Raw genomic sequence first — 18,647 nt, 5'->3', positions numbered from 1 at the left:
AATTCACAGAGATCAGCCTGCCTCTGCCTCCAGAGTGCTGGGATGAAAGGCATGTGCCAGCATGCCTGGCTCATTTTAGTACATCTTCTCCCTTTCTCCGGGGTCTCCTGTGCCATTCCCACAGATCTGTCATCACCCACAGCCTTCACAGGCCGTATCCAGGAGAGGACAAGGACCAGGCCATCAGTGACCCAAGGACCCCATGGAGTGATGAAGGGGGCATGGACCACACCATAGCACGCCTCTGCTGGTCCCTTCCTCTATTTGCTCATGTGATCCTCACCACCACCCCGTGTGCCTGGGAGCAAACTAGTATGAGAGAGTAGGAGGAACTGCCTAGGGAAACGCAGAAGTGGATGAGGCTGAAACCAGGACAGTATGTCCCAAAGCCACAAGCACCTTCCATTTCAGGAGCCTCGTGAGGTGAAGGGAAGATTCCAGGGGAAGCCTCCCAGCCCTCAGCAAGAGTGAAAGAAGGGCTTTGCCCTCCTTCCCTGGATAAGAAGGAGCTAGAAGGCTGCAGGGAAGAGCTGGTCCTGACTGATTTTGTCTGGCTTTGGGTAACCTGGAGCTACTACCAATTCCTCCCTAGGCTCAGCCATACAGTTACTTATAATTCTGGTTCTGTGGTCTCTCTCTCTCTCTCTCTCTCTCTCTCTCTCTCTCTCTCTCTCTCTCTGTGTGTGTGTGTGTGTGTGTGTGTGTGTGTGTGTGTGTGTGTGTGTGTAAGGGGCACACTGGGATCTCCAAATTCCCACAGCCACAGCCACAGCCACCACTTGCCTCTCCTAGGACTGAACACACTGCTGAGTCATCTGACCCCTGTTCATCCTTTCTTCCTGTCTGGAGGCAATGGGAGGCCAGAAAAGCAAAGGGATTTTCTGGGTCCTGGCCCCAGCCCAGCCCTTCCCTTTCTGAGAAAAGCTGGGGGAAGGGGAACGAGTGTTCAGTCAGTTGCATCAGAATGCCTTGCACAAGACACTCTCCTGGATAGACACAGCTCTGCCTCCAGCCTCTACCCCACCCTGCTGACCTTGGACCCCAGTGAGAACTGTAAGCTCTCTTGGTAGACCCCAAGACAAGGTGGCCTTCAGAGAGTGACTAAGGGAGGTCTAGCCCTTCAGAAGTGATGGATGGCTGGGTTTGGGGCAGGTGCTAAGATGACCTTGGCTTCCTGGCGATTGCAAGATACATCTCAGGAAAACCAGAGCCCACTCCACCCTTTTTCAAGGGAAAGGGAACGGGGCCATTGTCTTAGGCATTGATTGAGCCCTAATCTTTGGTTCTGGTCATAGACTGAACCCCAAACCAACCCAACTCTGGTGCTAGACACCCTCCTCACAGACAAGAGGACATAGGAATGAGCATCAAGAGCTCAGCACTTGCTCTCTGCCTTGCTATGCACTGGACACACTTTCTGGTCCTGGGATGGCTGGGCAGGTGCTGAGTCGGTTCGGAAAGTACTATCTGGAGCTCTGAGCTTGGGCTGAGTGTGGTTCATCCTGGACTAGAAGCTTCACAGTGCAACCATCTGGAAGGGTTTTTGTTCGGTTTGTGGTTATTGCTGTTGTTTTGTTTGTTTGTTTTGAGTCAGAAGCTCACTCTGCAGACAGGATGTCCTTGAACTAACAGAGATCCTCTTGCCTCTGCCTCCTGAGTTCTTGGATCAGAGATGCACCACTATGGCCGGCTACTTACTTATCCTGAGCTTTAAAAAGTAAAGCAAGCATTCCCCTCACCTTGCAGACCTGTTCACCTCAGCCCGTGTACCTGCCCATTTATAGTCATTTCCTGTTACTCATCCTCAGTGTCCTCTCCTAGAGCCCTAGAGCCTCCTGTTCTTTTCCACAATGACACTTTTTTTTTTTAATTCAAAGTTTATTTTATGTGCATTGGTGTTTTTCCTGAATGAATGTCTGTGTGAGAATGCCAGATCCTCTGGAACCGGAGTTACCGACAGCTGCCATGTGGGTGCTGGGACAATTGAATCTGGGTTCTCTGAAGAGCAGCTGGTGCTCTTCACCGCTGAGCCATCTCTCCAGCCCCATAACGACACTCTTTAAAATTTGTTATTTATTTTTATTCATTCAATTATTTATTTTTTACATTCCCAGCCCTCCTCTCCTCCCCACTCCCCTCAGAGAGGGTGAGGCCTCCCTTAGGAAGTCTACTAAGTCTGTCCCATCATCTTATTGAGACAGGACCAAGGCACCTCCCCCTGCACTCCCCCTCCCCACACCTAGGCTGAGCAAGGTATCTCTTCATATAGATACTGTAATGCACAAAGTCAGTTTGTGCATTAGAGTTAGATCTTGGACCCACTACCAGTGGCTTCATATATTGCCCCAGCTGCACCACTGTCACCTATATTAAGGGAGTCCAGTTCGGTCTTATGCAGGTTCCCCTGTTAGACCCCCGAAAACTCAAGTATCCGGGGTCCCAGGCCAGGTTCGAGGTCACCCCAATCACCAGGCAGATTCGAGAGCTTGCTGCAAACTGCACAAGGCTTTATTGTAATTTAACGAGCTAACCCCATGTTAGCTCGGGTCTTTGATCCACCCGTCATGGCGGATGGCTAGCAAAGACGGCTCCTAGGGTCTCCCAAAAGATCTTATACGGCTGCATAAGGGGAGTGTCTAGGGGTACGCACAGGCTTACACACAGGCTCAGGATTGGTGTGTCTCCAGGCTTGGAGGGCTTGCCCTGTGTTGATTGGTCAACTGGTTGTTATGGCCCATAGGCCCTCCCAGGGTGGTTGCTATGCTCTCTATGTCATTGCTGTGCGCTTGTCCGTAAAGCACACCCAGGGTCATAAAGCATAGCGCCACCAGCTAACTTCCGATTGGCTCCTTGTCACGAGACAGGCATCTGACTTTTTAGTGACTAAGGTTCCTTCACCCCATTTGTCAGGCTGGAGTCAGTGATCTCTCACTAGCTCAGGTCAGCTGATTCTGTGGGTTTCCCCATCATGATCTTGACTCCTTTGTTCATATTATGGCTCCTCCCTCACTTCGATTGTACTCCAGGAGCTTGGCCCCATGGTTAGTGTATTTTTGCATCTGCTTCCTTCTGTTTCTGGAAGAGGGTTCTAGCTTCTCTGGGGTTGTGGATTGTAGGCTGGTTATCTTTTGCTTTGTGTCTGGTATCCACTTATGAGTGAGTACATACTATATTTGTCTTTCTGGGTTTGGGTTACCTCACTCAGGATGATTTTTTTCTAGTTCTGTCCATTCTTCTGCAAATTAAAAGATATAATGACAATTTTTATAAGCTGGTTTACATATGTTTTTTGTCATTTGTTTAGTGTCACTCTCCCCCTCCAACCCAGAGGCTCCATTCAGTATGCATCTATCCATCCATCCAGTCAAACAGCAATGACACCATACACATTGACTCATTCGTTAGACAAACATTTGTTGAACACTTCCACTTGCTAGGCTCTGTTCTAAAGACTGGGGAGGCTGCAAAGAGAATAACAGCTAAAAACATGGGCTTACATGTCATGCCAGGTGCTGGAGGGAAAGGGAAAAGAAGACCCAGTGAAGGGAGGGTAGGGACCGGGACACCAGGAGACCTACTGGTGGCAGGAAGGCAACCCTGCAGGCTAGGCCACTGCTGCAAAGATACCTTGGGCTGTTGGCATGGGGCAAGATGGTGGCTGTGGTAAATGAGGTCTGAGGAAAGTTCAGACCATCTGGAGCTTTGGAGCACTTTGAAGGACTCTGGGGAATTGTAGGGAGTCTTGGAAGGGTTTAAGTAAAGGAAGAAAGTGGTTTGGCTTTTAAAGTGAGCTCCCAGAGGCTAGAGAGACAAGAGCACTTGTTTCACTGAGGACCGCTGTTTGACCATAGCCATCAGTAACTCCAGTTGCAGGAAATCTCACAGCTTCTTCTGGCCTCTGAGTGCACCAGCCTACATGGGCTGCACATCCACAGATGCAGGCAAAATACACCCCTATGCATAAAATAAAACAGATAAATGTTTAAAACAATTTAAGCTAAATAAATAAAGTGGACTCCCAGAGGGAGCTGTGCTTGGAACAGGCCACAGGAAGTAAGGACAACAGAGGAAGCAGTCTGTGATAACCCAAGCTGTGTGTGCTGAGGTAAGGCTGGACTCTGGGGACACAGAGACACTCCATTCAGATGGGGTTAGTTCTCCAAAAGCTCATTAATAGGCCCTATGAGATGGCTTAGAGGGTGAAAGTGCAAGCCTGATGACCTGAGGTTAATCCCTGGGACCCATGTAAAGGTGAGAAGAGAGAACTGACTCCACGAAGCGGTCCTGTGACCTCCACAAGTACCATGGCACATGTATCTCCACAGACATATCACACACACACACACACACACACACACACACACACACACACACGCACGCACGCACGCACGCACGCACGCACGCACAAATACATAAATAAAAATTTAAATTCCCTCAATGTAACTAAGGAATATGCTAGCTTGCCCCCCCCCACACACACACACACCCACACACACGAGTTGTGTCGCTGGTTTGCTATCATGATCATGTGACTTACTGGAGCTGTGTTTTTTTAGCTGCTGACCAACATTTTACTACCTCAGGGGGAAAAAATTAAAATTCCAAATTCTGAGTACAGTTTCCACTGAATTCATGTCCCTTTCAATATGTGTCCTTTTTTTTGTCCACTGTACAAATCAAATCATCATAAGTTAGGGGTCATATGTTTTGCTTGTTTGTTTATTTGAGAGACAGGGTTTCATTATGTAAAGCTCACTATGAAGACCTGCCTGACCTGGAAGTGGCACAGAGCTTTCTGCCTTTGGTTCCCAAGTGCTGGGTGTGAAGTTCTGCTGTATTTAAAGCTGTAAGCAAGAGGGCATCAACTTTATTTTCATTTTATTTATTTATTGTGCTTGGAGACTGACTATAAATAGCTGTCTTGTGCATGGTAAATGTGTGCTCTGCCATGAGCCTCTGAGCAATGGGATTACAGGTCCTGCTGATGTTTTAAACTTCTGGTGAGAGAGAAAAGGAGGTGCCAAGGACACCTCCCAATTTCCTGGCCTGGACAAAGGCAAGTCAGGGGCTTTGCCATTTGATGAGATGGAGCAAGATGTTTTGGGGAAGCCAGTGCTGTTTGGTTGGATGAATGAATGTCCTGGAGTTCAGGATGTCTTTGCTGAAGGTCCAGGGATGAAAGTTACAGATGTGAGACCTGGTGAGATTTGGGCTATGGGACTAGTTGCCTTGCCTGGAAGGACCAAAGAGAAGCAGAGTGAGATGGGAAGGAGGGAATCAAGAGAGTGAGGAGCATGGCCACCAGAGAAGAGAGAAAAGGAACAGGGGTGGTAACCATGTCAAAAGCAGTTGTATTATTTAGGGTCTCTAGAAGAAGAACACTGGCAGGATGAATATATATATTTTAAATCAGATGTATTAGATTGGCTTACAAATACGGTCTGGGCAGTCCAAGAATGCCTGTCTTCACAATGGAGAGGCTGAGAACCCTGGAGCAGCTCAGTCCATAAGTCTGGATGCTTCAGTGATCCCAATCTGTAGCCAAATACCCGGAGAATTCCTGGGCAGTCACTGGTCTTCAGGCTACACTGGAAGCCTAAAAAGGCTGGGTTGTGATATTAGTGAAGGAATGTGGAAGCAGTAATAGCAACAACAGAGTAGATGAACTCATCAGCAAGACATGAAGGCAACGAGGCAAAAAGCAAAGGTTTGTTTTTTTCCCTTAGAGACTCTTTTTATGTGGTTCCCACCAGAAGTTGCTGATCAAATTCAGGATAGGTCTTTCCACTTCAAGTCACCTGATCATGAAAGTCCTTTCACAGATGTGCCCAGTGACTTATATATTACTTGATTTCAGATATGGCCAAATTACAATCAAGATTAACTATCTATCACAAGTCTACCGCTTGTCAACTTGACACCCAAAAGCATCTATTTGAAGCTATAACTCTCCCCCCTTTCTCCTTATAGGTTCACAACCATATTATAATGCAAAATTCATTCAGTCCAACTTTAAAAGTTCCTGAAATCTTTAATAATTTTACTACTTTCAAAGTCCAAAGTTTCTAACCTGTGAGTTCCTAAAACATAAAAAAAAAAAGCAAGTTAGACCCTTCCACAATACAATGCCAGAGTAAGCTTTCTTACCCTGAAATGAAGATCATGGTGTAGCAAGGAGTAATCAAACCAAAACACAGCAGGGAAACCTCCAAATCCTGCAACTCCATGACTGGCACCTGGGGCTTGTGATGAAGTTCCAAACTCTTCAACAGTCCTTCCACAAACCAGTTTCAAAGACCCATGGTCAGATTTAGCTCAGCAGCAACCCCACTTCTGGTACCAATTACTATATCCTATTCCAGTGCTTGGCATAAGAGTTAGTGCTTTTGGAGCCTATGACAGACTTCTTGGCTTGCAGAGGATGAAAAGATGGCTGGGCAGGAGCACGGTGAATAGTAAGTGGACAAGTGAATAGTGGGAGGAGTCTAAATAGATTGTGGGGGAATTGTAGATGGGTAATCTTTAAGATTATAGTCTTCAAACCAGTCCTTTGATCCCAGCACTTGGGAGGCAGGAGCCAATGTTGGAGTGTGAAGTCTGGGACAGTAGGTGCTCAGTCCAGCTACAGTGAGTGAATTAAAGGGCAAGAAGAGGGCTGGAGAGATGAGTCAGCAGTCAAGAGTGTTCCATGCTCTGGCAGAGGAGTTTCCAGAACCCATGTTGGGCATCTTATAATCCCTATAGCTCCAGCTCAAGGAGATTTGATGCCTCCAACATCTACAGGCACTCGAGCTCACATGCAAAACCCTCACACAGACATACTTAGACAGGAATTAAAAAATTAACTTTTTAAAAAGGTGAATAAGAGAGCTGGAAGGTGGTTTAGTTGGTAAGTTTCTTGCCTCATGAGCATGAGGAGCCGAGTTCTAGCCCCAGAATGCACATAAAAATGATGGGTTGATGGCATGTGCTTGTGGAAAGAGAAGGGCGGGGCTTGGAATTCAAACTCACTCTTTGATCTGGGAAGTATGGAAGAGGATCAGCTGGTCATCTTTTCTCTTTCTTTCTTTTCTCTTTTCTTCTCCTTTTCTTTCTTTTTTTTTTTTTTTTTTTTTTTTTTTTTTTTTTTTTTTTTTTTTGAGACAAGGCTCTCTGTAGCTTTGGAACCATGTCCTGGAACTCACTTTATAGACCAGGCTGGCCTTGCACTCACAAAGATCTGCCTGCCTCTGACTCCCAAGTGCTGGGATTAAAGGTGTGTACCACCACTGCCTGGCTTCTCTGCCACTTTCGTAATCTATCAGGTTTTTAACCCCGATATTGGACTTCCGGGTTTTTATTAATAATAGAACAATTTAGATAAACACGTCAAGGTTGTCCTCTGGTCTACACATTCATGTGTAAGTATGTTCAGTCACACTTGCACTCACACTCATGAACTCACACACACACACACACACACGCACCCACACACTCGTGTACACACACATGAACTCATTTAAATACACATTTATTTAAGATCGGGAGGGGCAAGAAGACATGGGCCCACCCTCTGGAAGCTTAGTAGAGCTGAGAGATCCAGAGGGAGGAGCTGTCCTAGCATAGGAGAGAGGGAGTTATCTGGAAGTGTTACTGTAGGTCATCCATCAAGTCAGGACCTACATCCGAACTTGACCACATCTGGACTGGAATCTCGATTTCTCTTTTCCAGGATGTTCTGCCTATGGGAACACAGCTTAGCTGAGGAAAGTAACCAGTGGGGCTATGGCACTTTCAAGAGTACAGATTTCAAAACAGTTTATTATAGTAGTATTAACATTATATTGCTAATTATTATTTTAATTTTGTAGTTTGGTTAAAATTCTAAGATTAAGACTTGTAAGATCTCCTCCTCATTCTTGCCCCCAGCTCCACTGCTTCTCATTCTGGAAGCAAACCATCTTCCTGTTTCTTTCATGACATAAATTCTGTGCTATTTTTCTTTGTTTCAGTTATTTGAGGCAGGGTCTCACTATTCAGACCAGGCCTTAAACTCACAGAGATCCACCTGCTTCTACCTCCTGAGTTCTGGCCTTAAAGGCATGCACTACTATCCCTGACATAAATTCTGTTTGTTTCCTATATTTATACATATGGACACATACTACTGTCCTTTAGACAGCTTCTTTCTTTCCTTCTTTCTCTTTTTAGAGTGTGTGTGTGTGTGTGTGTGTGTGTGTGTGTGTGTGTGTGTGTGTGTTACTTTACCTACATGTATGTCAGAGGGAGAGGCTTCCTATAGAGGGGAAGGAGCCATGTATGGGAGACGGGTGACAATGTAGAGATTTAAGAGTCCATGGGTGTGTGTAGAGGGAGACGGGGCTGGGTAGAATAAGCACCACAGTCTCTCTGCTGGCCACTTGCATGCCTGGTGCCCAGGGAGGCCAGAAGCGGATGAGAATGTCAGATCCCCTGGAATTGGAGTTGTAGATAGTTGTGAGATGATGGGGGAGATCCTTCTGTCTGCTGTGAATATATGTTTCTCTTATTGGTTGATGAATAAAGCTGTTTTGGCCAATGCCCAGGCAGGATTTAGACAGACAAGAAATCTGAACAGAGATAGAGAAAGGTAGTAGGTGGGATCAGGGAGACTCCATATAGCTACTGGGAAGATAGGATACCAGACATTCTCTGGTAAGCCAAGACTGTGTGGAGATACACAGATTAATAGAAATGGGTTAATAATTAAGACAGAGCTAGCCAATAAGAAGCCTGAGCCACCAGCCAAACAGTTTATAATTAATATAAATCTCTGTGTTTATTTGGGACTAAAGGGCTGCGGGACCAGGCGGGACAGAAACTTCCATCTACAGTGAGTTGCCATATGTGTGCTGTGAATCCAACCTGGGTCCTCTTAACTGGTGAGCCATCTCTCCAGCCTCTTTTTTTAGGGTTGCCCAGGCTGGTCTTGAATTCCGGGTGTAATCAAGGCCATCCTTGAACAGCCTCTTACATGCTAGGTGTGCTCCACCACACCTGGTTCCTTCTGGTTTAACCAGATGTCTTGAAGAGGATTGGCTCTCTGTTCAGAAGGCCCTTCCTGTGAGTCCTTTCAAGTTATAGCCCCACGGCAGGAATGCAGACATTTGCTCTCCCCTCTGTGACAGACATTCAGGATGTCCAAGCTTCTGCGGTATAAGCAAGGCTGGTGTTCACCAGATGCTATGCAAAAAAACTCGTGGAGCCAATTACCTACACACAGACTCTCTAAGTCAAAAGTATGTTTGTACTTTCACAGGAACCCTTCCATGGAGCTTGTCCCCAGCCACCTCTGTTTTCCCACAATTTCCACAGCACAGGCAGTTCTACAAACTTCCGATCTTTGCCAAATTGGAAAAATGGAAGTAGGTGTCTTTCCTAGAGCCTTCTCTGCTTCTGGCGGGTGGGTGAATCTTTCTGTATTCCACCACCCTGCGGGCAGATGTGCAGGGACGGAGTTGGTGACTGGAGCACGCTTGTTGGAAGGAGGCACCCCTAGTGAGGAAGGGGCTGTGGCCAGCAGAGAGACCCCGCGGCTTCCTCTGTACAGCCTTCCTCTTCCTCCATACACACACCCTTGGGCTCTCAAGCCTCCACATTGTCACACAACACTCAAAGCTCCTTCTCCTCCGTAGGAAGCCACTCCCTCTTCCTGTCATTCAACATTTCTTTGGCTCCGGGATTCCAGAAGTCTGGGCTAGGGAGATAGCCCGTCCTTCCGTTAGAAGATAAAAGACTCTGAGGCAGTCTGTCCTACCCTAAGCCGTGGAGCCATGAGCAGAACCAATATGTGGATACTGGTGTGTCTGGCAGGAATGGATATCATCTCCATGGCAACTCCAAGCGTCAAGACTCCTGACTATGCAGTCGGGGCAGTGATAAAGGAGCTGATCCTTGCTGAGTCACCTTCCACACCTACCCTACTCTCTGGACTCCGGCTTCACATATTTTGTTCTCACCCTTGAACCTGCCAAGCTCCCCCTGCCTTAGCGCCTCTGCCCTGTGGTCCTATCTTTCTAGACCTCTCTTCCCAAGACCCACATTCGAAGTATACACCTTCCCCGCCCTCCCCCACCCCACCCCCGTCTCTCACGGTTTGGCCTGCTCTTTTAGGTGTTGAGTGTTGCCTGCCCCTCCTGCTAATCTCTAAGACCCATTTATGCCTCACACAAGTCCAGGAGCTGAAGGTTTAGAAGATGGAGTTGAATGCAGTGCCTGGTGGATCCTGAGTCTCCTGTAACTCCGAACTGTTGCTTGTCACCCTGTAAGCTCCAGTGGCCATCGCTGTTGTATCTGGAGGGAACAACCTCACCTGGCAGCTCCTGGAGAAGTATGGGGTGGTGTGCCAAACAGGGATGTTGGAGAAGCAGAAGGAGTGAGTGGAGCAGGCTGCCACAGCCGGAAAGAGGTCTCAGGCTGTTTTCTGTGGCTATAACTGAACAATATAGACTGAGTTGTTTGCAATGAGGAGATTATTGTGTGGTTTGGGCTTGGAGCCTGCGAAGTCTCAGGGCATGGCACTGCACTGTGCTGTGTGGCTTTGGGGTAGGAACATAACTTTTTTTGTTCCCACATCACTTGGAGAGGGCCTCCACAGCAACATGAGACACCTTTTACAACAAAGCCACTCTGCTGGAAGCCAATAGCCCCTCCTCCCCCCAGTGTATGGAAGGATGAATTTATTCAGGAGGGCAGAATCCTCATAACACAAACATGCCGCCTTCAAATAATACCATTACCATGTGCCTTGGGAGGGGGTTAAGTTTCCAAAACATGACATGATCATAGGCCCGGAAGTGGGTGTTATGCCTCAAGTTTTGGGGAGTTGGGGACAGGAGAGATGGTCTGGTGATAATAAACATCTGTTGCTCTCCCAGAGGACCAGAGCTTAGATCCCAGCATCCATATCATTAGATGGCCCGGCTGCCTATAGCTCTGGGGTAGCCACGTGCTCATGCATATCCACACAAGCTGACACACATATCCACATAAATAAAAATAAGAATCTTAGATTTGAAACTGGGGCTCAGAGAGTGATAAACCTAAGACCACCATGTTGGTCATTGTGCTTCCAAAGCTACCAACACACATCAAGGAGTGATGTCATATGCCTGTAATCCAGTACTTGGGAGGTAGAGGCAGGAGGGTTATCCTGGGCTACACAGTGAGTCCAGCCTGGGTTACAATAGAGTCCGTGCAGACAAATGAAAGCACCTAGAACAGTGTCTGTAGACTGAATGAGCAATTTACATTTTCACATCTAAGCACTGAAGGTTTTGTCAGGGCTTAGAATTTGGGGATGTACCTGGGAGCATCCCAAGTATGTGGGCCAGAGCTGTAGCCAGGCTTCCTGTGTTTCCCCTGCGTCTGAGTCTCCTGGTGAAGAAATCCATGTTGACAGGGTCAGGAATCTCTGAGCTGGGTGGTCTTTTCCACACAGCGTCCCCCCTCCACCTCCAGTCCTCTGGAGTATATGCTGAGGAAGCCTTTGTCCTGTAGCTGAAAGAAGCTTTGCATAGGTACGAGGCCTAACTTGCGGCAGTAGGGGCAGGACAGGAACAAAGACGGAGGCCTGGGAGGGAGATGCCCAGGCTGTGCTCTTGGGATACATGCTGTAGCTGACATCTGGCTGGGCAGGCACATGTGCAGGCATATGTGCACACACAAACCCACCTCCTGCCCTTCCACATAAGTCACACTCGTGTTCACAGGCCTTGGGTCAGTCCATATTCCAGGAGTCCTCTTAGTCCCCAGGCTGCGGCAGGATCAGGTCAAGTGGTACACTCAGTACTCAGTGCCCAATCTGAGCCACCTAAAATAGCTAAATCTCTCTCTCTCTCTCTCTCTCTCTCTCTCTCTCTCTCTCTCTCTCTCTCTCTCTCTCTGTGTGTGTGTGTGTGTGTGTGTGTGTGTAGAAGGAGTTTCACTACTGTAGCCTTGACTGGCCTGGAACTCACTATGTAGACCAGACTGGCTTTGAACTCATAGAGATCTGCCTGCCTCCACTTCTGGACCGCTGGAATTAAAGGTGTGAGCCATCATACTTGGGTCACTTATGATTTCTGAAAATGCTACCTAGTGTGGCTACTCTTGAACCTATAATCCCAGCATTTGAGAAGATGAGGCAGAATGATCTCCAGGAGCTCCAGGGCAGCCTGGGCAACATAAGGATACCTCAGCTCTTACAACAACAAAAGGTTTGTGAAAAAAATGAATCTGTGCTTCCCCCTGTTCTTTTCTCTGTCCCTTCCCACTGGCCTTCCTTCACTAGCTGGCCTCCTGGGACCAGTGAAATGCTCCCTACCTGTAAGCCCTCCCTCCCTCCCTCCACTCACACTCACACTCACACACCTGCTTAGTGTATGTATGACCAGATGCCAAGTCTGGCTGGCGGCTCCTCCCCTGCCAAACCAGCTCAGGTCTGGCCCTTGCCCAGGTGTACACCCCAAGGACATCCTGTTTTTCTCTCTGCCCTGAGCACATGTCCCAGATTGGATGCTTATGAAATCCTCTGAGTTCTTCCCTCACCAGGTCCCTGATGGCCTGGTGCCCAGAGCTTGGCTTTGGTGAGGCTGGGACAGGAAGCTTCCAACACTGCTGACAACAATCCTGCCTGAGAAGTAGTTACTGGTCCTATCACCATGCAGGACCAGGGAGTGCACCTGTGAACACAGGCTCACAGGAGGATGTGACACACCCAAGGTCACAGGGAGTGTCAGCTTGGGAACCTAGCCATGGCACATCTGCACACTGTGAAGCAGTGGGGACACCACTGCTGATGGGCCCCGGGCTCCGGTCACCGCCATTTGCAGGTGGGGTGGCATCAGCCAAAGCCACTTTACTTCATACAGTAAGTGCTCAATAAATGTAGCTACTAGAAAAAAAAAAACAAAACAAAACCAAGGTAGCGGAGCAAGACTAAATGCACTAAATTGACTGTGTCAGTGGGTCTCAGACCTCATCTCATACTTGGGTCGAATGTGAGTGTGCGTCAAGAAGCATTCTGGGATACAACATGCTTATTGCATTGATTTACATCAGAACTTACGAGTCTGGGAATTCAGATGGAGCCACTGTTCACCTCCAACAATGTATATCATTCCATGGTGATCCTCACGATCTATGAGCATTCATCAGGGCAGGGGATGCTGTTCTTCTAATGTCGTGGGCCGGCATATCTCGGCCCCAGACCACAGAAGCCATGAGGTCAGGCCCGAGTGGGGGAGCGTGGACTTGGGGATTTCTAGTAACCCAACGGCGATAAAGACCAGACATAGGCATCTTGTCATCTTTAGAGAGCTATCAGGCCCATGCTGCAAGACTGGAGTCTCTTCTTTATTGAGCATCTTCCTGGCTGTTTCCTAACCATGCTTCCCTGACCCTGAGACCACTTCTCTTCCATCTTCCTGGACCCTATCAGCAGATCTCTCTCAACTGTCTCCCCACCAGATACCTTCTAACCAATATCTGTCCTCACTTGTCACGTACACCTAACCTTCTGCCCTGTTACAGGCCTATTCAAATGCTTAGTTCTGTAGAGATGCAAACTAGGGGACTTTCTCCACCGAGGCTATGCTATTCAATAGCAGAATAGCTAGCATCTGCAAATACAACATAGACCAGAGCTCCTGGTTATTGGGTTACTGGAACCGGAGGAAGGGACTTTGAGAAATTCCCTAATGGAATCAGTTCTTGGCTCTCGACAATCTAAACAGACAAGTATGCTGCCTCCATCTGTGGTCCCAGGCAGGGGTGCTGTTTGAGAGAATGCCCCAGGCCCCCAGCAGGTTGCTCAGTTTCTGTACCAAAGGTGCCAGAGGCATGGGGCATTCTGGACTTGCATTGTTTTCATTCAAGTTCCACACCTGCCAGCTGTTCAGTCTTGGGCAGGATGCTTGTGCGCGCACACACTATGTTCTGTGTTCTGTGAACCAGAGAGAGTGGAAAACCCCTTCCGATGTATAGAAGAACAAAAATCTATAGTCTATTGAGGACAGAACTGAGCCCAGTCAGGGGCTGTATATGTCACTATTATTGGTTTTTAAAGACAGGATCTCACTATGTAGCCCTGGCTGGCTTGGAACTCACTATATAGACCAGGCTGGCCCCAAACTCACAGAGATAGGTCAGTCTCTCTTCCAAATCAGGTTGGTCTTCAACTCACTATGCATCCAGGAATGACTCTGAACTTCTGACTCTCCTGCTTCTACCTCTCAAGTGCTGGGATTACAGACATGAGCCACACCTTGCCATGCAATGCTGGCAATCCAACCCAGGACTCCATGCTTGCTAGGTAAGCATTCTACCAACCTGCTACACACCCCGGCCCATGTGCCGCTCTCTGAATCTCCCTGTTTGAACCCTGTGATATGACATCACACCATCCCATTACAGTGTTTACCCAGTGGTCTATTGTCTCCTTTGGTGGCAGGACAGTCCATTCCTCTAGACTGTGAGTCCCTGGAGGCAGGGTTCTATCTGTGTCATCTCTAGTTTCAGTCCGTGTGGCTTGGCTTTCTCTTCCCACAATAGCTCACATTTATTGGTTCAGGTGCCAGGCACTAGGTGAACCTCAACAGGTTCCCAAACAATCTCAAGGACCTCGTATCCTTGTTGTCCAACTTTGAGAGGCAAAACTAAAACAAAATTGACAGCAGAAAGGTCATGTAGTGTGCACCTATCATCCCAGTACTGAGGAGACTGGGGCAGGAGGATGGTGGCCCAAGCCAGCCAGAGCTAAGTAGTAGGGCATCTTCCCAGAAAATAAAGAGATGGAAGGATGACTCAGCGGTTAAGAGTGATGGCTGATCTTCCAGAGGCAAGAGTGCTGTTCCCAGCATCCATGTCAGGCATCTAACCATTCCAGCTCCAGGGGACCCAACACTCTCTCCTGGCCTCTGTGGGTACCCACACATGTGGTGCACACTTGTGCACTTGTGAGCGCATGCGCGCGCACGCGCACGCGCACACACACACACACACACACACACACACACACAGATTCAGAGAGGTTGAGACTTGGGCTCACACAGCATCTAATCCTGGCCTACTGACTCATCCTAACAAGGCACTTGTTTGGGAGAAGAGTCTAGATACTCATCTGTCTCTCTGACTGTTGGATGCCCTACTCTCTCTCCTTCCCCTCCCCCTGACACTTTCTCCACCTCTGCCAGTTGGGCTCTACTCCTTGGCTCCCTGTCCAGTCAGGCCTACAGAAATGGGGACTTTCTAGTCTGGCTGGGTTTACAGGGTTGGTGGAAGATGGCAGCCTGCTTGCCAGTTGAGAGCTCTGGCTACTGCTTTAAAGAGACAGACCAAGGCTGGGGCATGACTCGGCGTTTGTCTAGCATGCCTGAGGCACTAGGTTCGATTCCTAGTAAGGGGTGAGGGGTGTAAAAAGAAGGAAAGGAGAAAAGGAAAAATCAAATCAAAACAAAAAACAAATACCTCTCTCCCTGGGAGGGAGGAAGAGAGGGAGGGGCCGCGTGTGGAACAAACAGCTTCCGTTGCAGGCACAAAATCCTTCAAAGTAGCTGCGAAGACATCAGAGGAACACCAGGGGGCGACGTGTACCAGCGCGGCCTCCTGTCGGTTAGGTGCCCCTCTCCAGGAGCTCCTGGCACAAAGCCTTGTGCTGTCGGTTGTGAGGAATGCGCTACAAACAGCAGTTAAGTTCAAGGTCAGTAGCACTCGACAGTCTGAGCAAGAAAATGAGTTTCATTTCAATTCAGAAGCCAGCCTGTACACATACAACTCTGCGGGAGGGAGGGAGGGAGGGAGCTGAGTGGGTTGTGGTGTAGTACCATAATTCCAGTACCTGGGATTTAAGAGTAAGAAGATCAGGAATTCAAGGTCATTCTTGATTGTATATGGAATTCCAGGCCAGCCTTGGCTACAGGCTGAGGGGGGCGGGGCGGGGTGGGGAGCACACTCTTCTGGCCTTCCCAGGCACTGCTCGCACGTGGTACACGCACATACATGCAGGCAAAATCCACAAATACATGAAATAAAAATAGACAAATAACTCCAGCTCTAGGGAGGATTCTACACTCACTCTGGCCTCTGAATACATGCAGAGATACATAAATAAATAATAAAACAAGTTAAGAGAGTTCTTGATGGGCCGTGGTAGTGCAAGCCTTTAACCCCAACACTCAGGAGACAGAGGTAGTCAGAGCTGTTACACGGGGAAACCCTGTCTTCAAACTGAAAACCAAAAAAGAAAACAAAAAGTGAGAATTCTTTTTTACTAAGACAGGGTTTCTCTGTGTAACCCTTGAAAGGTTCAGGCATTATGCTGGCCTGCCCTGGTGAAACAGGCAGTACCCTGGTCAGCCCACGTTTCTTTGGGAACTAAGTCTGCACGCAGGTGCAGAGGACCCCTTTAAAAGACAGACCCTGCCCATTTACACACACACACACACTCTCTCTCTCTCTCTCTCTCTCTCTCTCTCTCTCTCTCTCTCTCTCTCTCTCTCTCTCTCTCTCTCTCTCCTCTCTCCTCTGCTTCTGCTCTTCTCTCTGTCTCTTTATGCTCGCTCTGCCTCTCTCTGCAGACCGGCCATGGCGGTCAGCCATTAACCCTGTTTCTCTTCTCCTTTAGTCTCCCTACTCTGCCGGGCCTATAATAACATGTCTAATATGTCTAATAGTCTTGTGTCTCTTCCTCACCTTTTTCTTTTATTTCTAATTTAAGCAAAAATTAACAACCCTGGCACCTGGCTGTCCTAGAACTAACTTTGTAGACCAGGCTGGCCTCGAACTCATGGAGATCTGTTTGCCTCTACCTACTGTGCTGGGATTAAAGGTATGCACCACCATTGCCCTGCAAAGAGAGAAAGTTCGTTGTTTTTCTTTTTTAGAGTTTCTTTTTTCTTTTTTTTTTCCCCTCAAGATTTATTTTATGTGCATTAGTGTTTTGCCTACATGTATGTCTGTGTGGGGGTGTCAGAAGCCCTGAAACTGGAGTTACAGACAGTTGTGAGCTGCCATTTGGATGCTGGGAATTGAACCTGGGTCCTCTAGAAGGGCATCCAGTACTCTTAACCACTGGGCCATCTCTCCAGCCCGAGAGAGAGAGAGAGAGAGAGAGAGAGAGAGAGAGAGAGAGTGAGTTCTTATTAGCCCCAACACTGCACTACATATCATTTACAATGAATGTAAACAATAATAGCTGGATTTAGTGGTGGTGGACACTTTTAATCCCAGCACTTGGGAGGCAAAGGATATCGTGAGTTCGAGTCTAGCCTAGTCTACACAGTGAGTTCCAGGACAGCCAGGGCTATGTAGAAAGATCCTATCTCAAACAAAACAACACACACACACACACACACACACACACACACACACACACACACACTAATAATAAAAAACACTATGTTCACATGGTTCAAAATTTAAAAGTAAGTGAGGTGCTGGGTATGTGGCCCAGTGCTGGAATGCTTGCCTGGAATGTACTAGGTATTCCCAGGCTTCATCTCCTGAACCCTTCCCTGAAGGCAACCAAAGTCATAGATTTAATGCTTACAGGAGGATAGTCAAGAAGCACTCACCTGTCCTGCAAATGGTAGGAAAGTGTTCTTAGCGCTCTCACCTTTTCTAATGCTATCCCTTGACCTCAGTCTACATGGGGGCATGAAGAGCCAGTGTGCCTGTGTAGAAATGCACCATGTTTATCAACTAGCTGCCTATCAATGACCATTTACATTGTCACCCAGTACTTACAGTGACAGGGGTGTGTGCTCTTAACACGAAGGGTCTAATCTATACACACATTTGCACACAAGAGCCTGTCAGAAAGGCTACACCAATTCTAGCCTTAGCTTCCCTGACTTATTGGCTAGCTCTGTCTTTTTTTTTTTAATTTTATTTATTTCTTATGTATACAACATTCTGCTTCCATGTATGCCTGCACACCAGAAGAGGGCACCAGATCTCAATACGGATGTTTGTGAGCCACCATGTGGTTGCTGGGAATTGAACTCAGGACCTCTGGAAGAGCAGCCAGTGCTCTTAACCTCTAAGCCATCTCTCCAGCCCAAGCTCTGTCTTTTATTAACCCATTTCTATTTTTTTAAAGAATTTATTTATTATGTATACAACATTCTGCTTCCATATATAACTGCACACCAGAAGAGGGCACCAGATCTCATAACGGATGGTTGTGAGCCACCATGTGGTTGCTGGGAATTGAACTCAGGACCTCTGGAAGAGCAGCCGGTGCTCTTAACCTCTGAGCCATCTCTCCAGCCCAACCCACTTCTATTTATCTGTGTATTTCCACATGGTCTTGGCTTTCCAGAGAATGCCTGGTGTGTCTTACCCTCCCAGTCTCTGCATGGCTTCCCCTTTTGGTCTCCCTCTGCCTACCTTTCCCAGAATTCTCCTCGTCTCCTCGTCCCACCTATCTTCCTGCATCTATTGGCCAAACAGTATTTTATTCATCAACCAATAAGGTGAACATATGTACAGAAGGACCTCCCCCCGTCAGGGTTGAGGATGGGGACTGGCTAGTGTGGCAACTGGGAAGGAAATGGAAGTGACATTCTGGATTAGGGGTCCTGGTGAGGTCGGCTGGTCAGAGAGCCCCGGGGATGAACATGCTGTATCTTCCCCACACTGGTATTTCA

The 18,647-nt window shown here is 47.8% G+C and overlaps 1 long non-coding RNA gene across 1 annotated transcript in view; it reads left to right on the top strand.

The window, feature by feature from the left end:
* The first annotated feature begins 910 nt into the window (after window positions 1–910).
* LOC103161105 overlaps window positions 911–18,647 on the top strand; it is a 34,180-nt gene continuing 16,443 nt past the window's right edge. Inside the window, exons 1-3 of the long non-coding RNA XR_003486480.2 lie at window positions 911–1,053; window positions 9,278–9,383; window positions 9,654–15,697. This is a non-coding gene — a long non-coding RNA (uncharacterized LOC103161105). The remainder of the gene's footprint in view (window positions 1,054–9,277; window positions 9,384–9,653; window positions 15,698–18,647) is intronic.

This window comes from Cricetulus griseus, chromosome 6, assembly GCF_003668045.3.
Source record: "Cricetulus griseus strain 17A/GY chromosome 6, alternate assembly CriGri-PICRH-1.0, whole genome shotgun sequence".
Taxonomy (NCBI): domain Eukaryota; kingdom Metazoa; phylum Chordata; class Mammalia; order Rodentia; family Cricetidae; genus Cricetulus; species Cricetulus griseus.
This window is presented reverse-complemented; position numbering and strand designations above follow the sequence as displayed.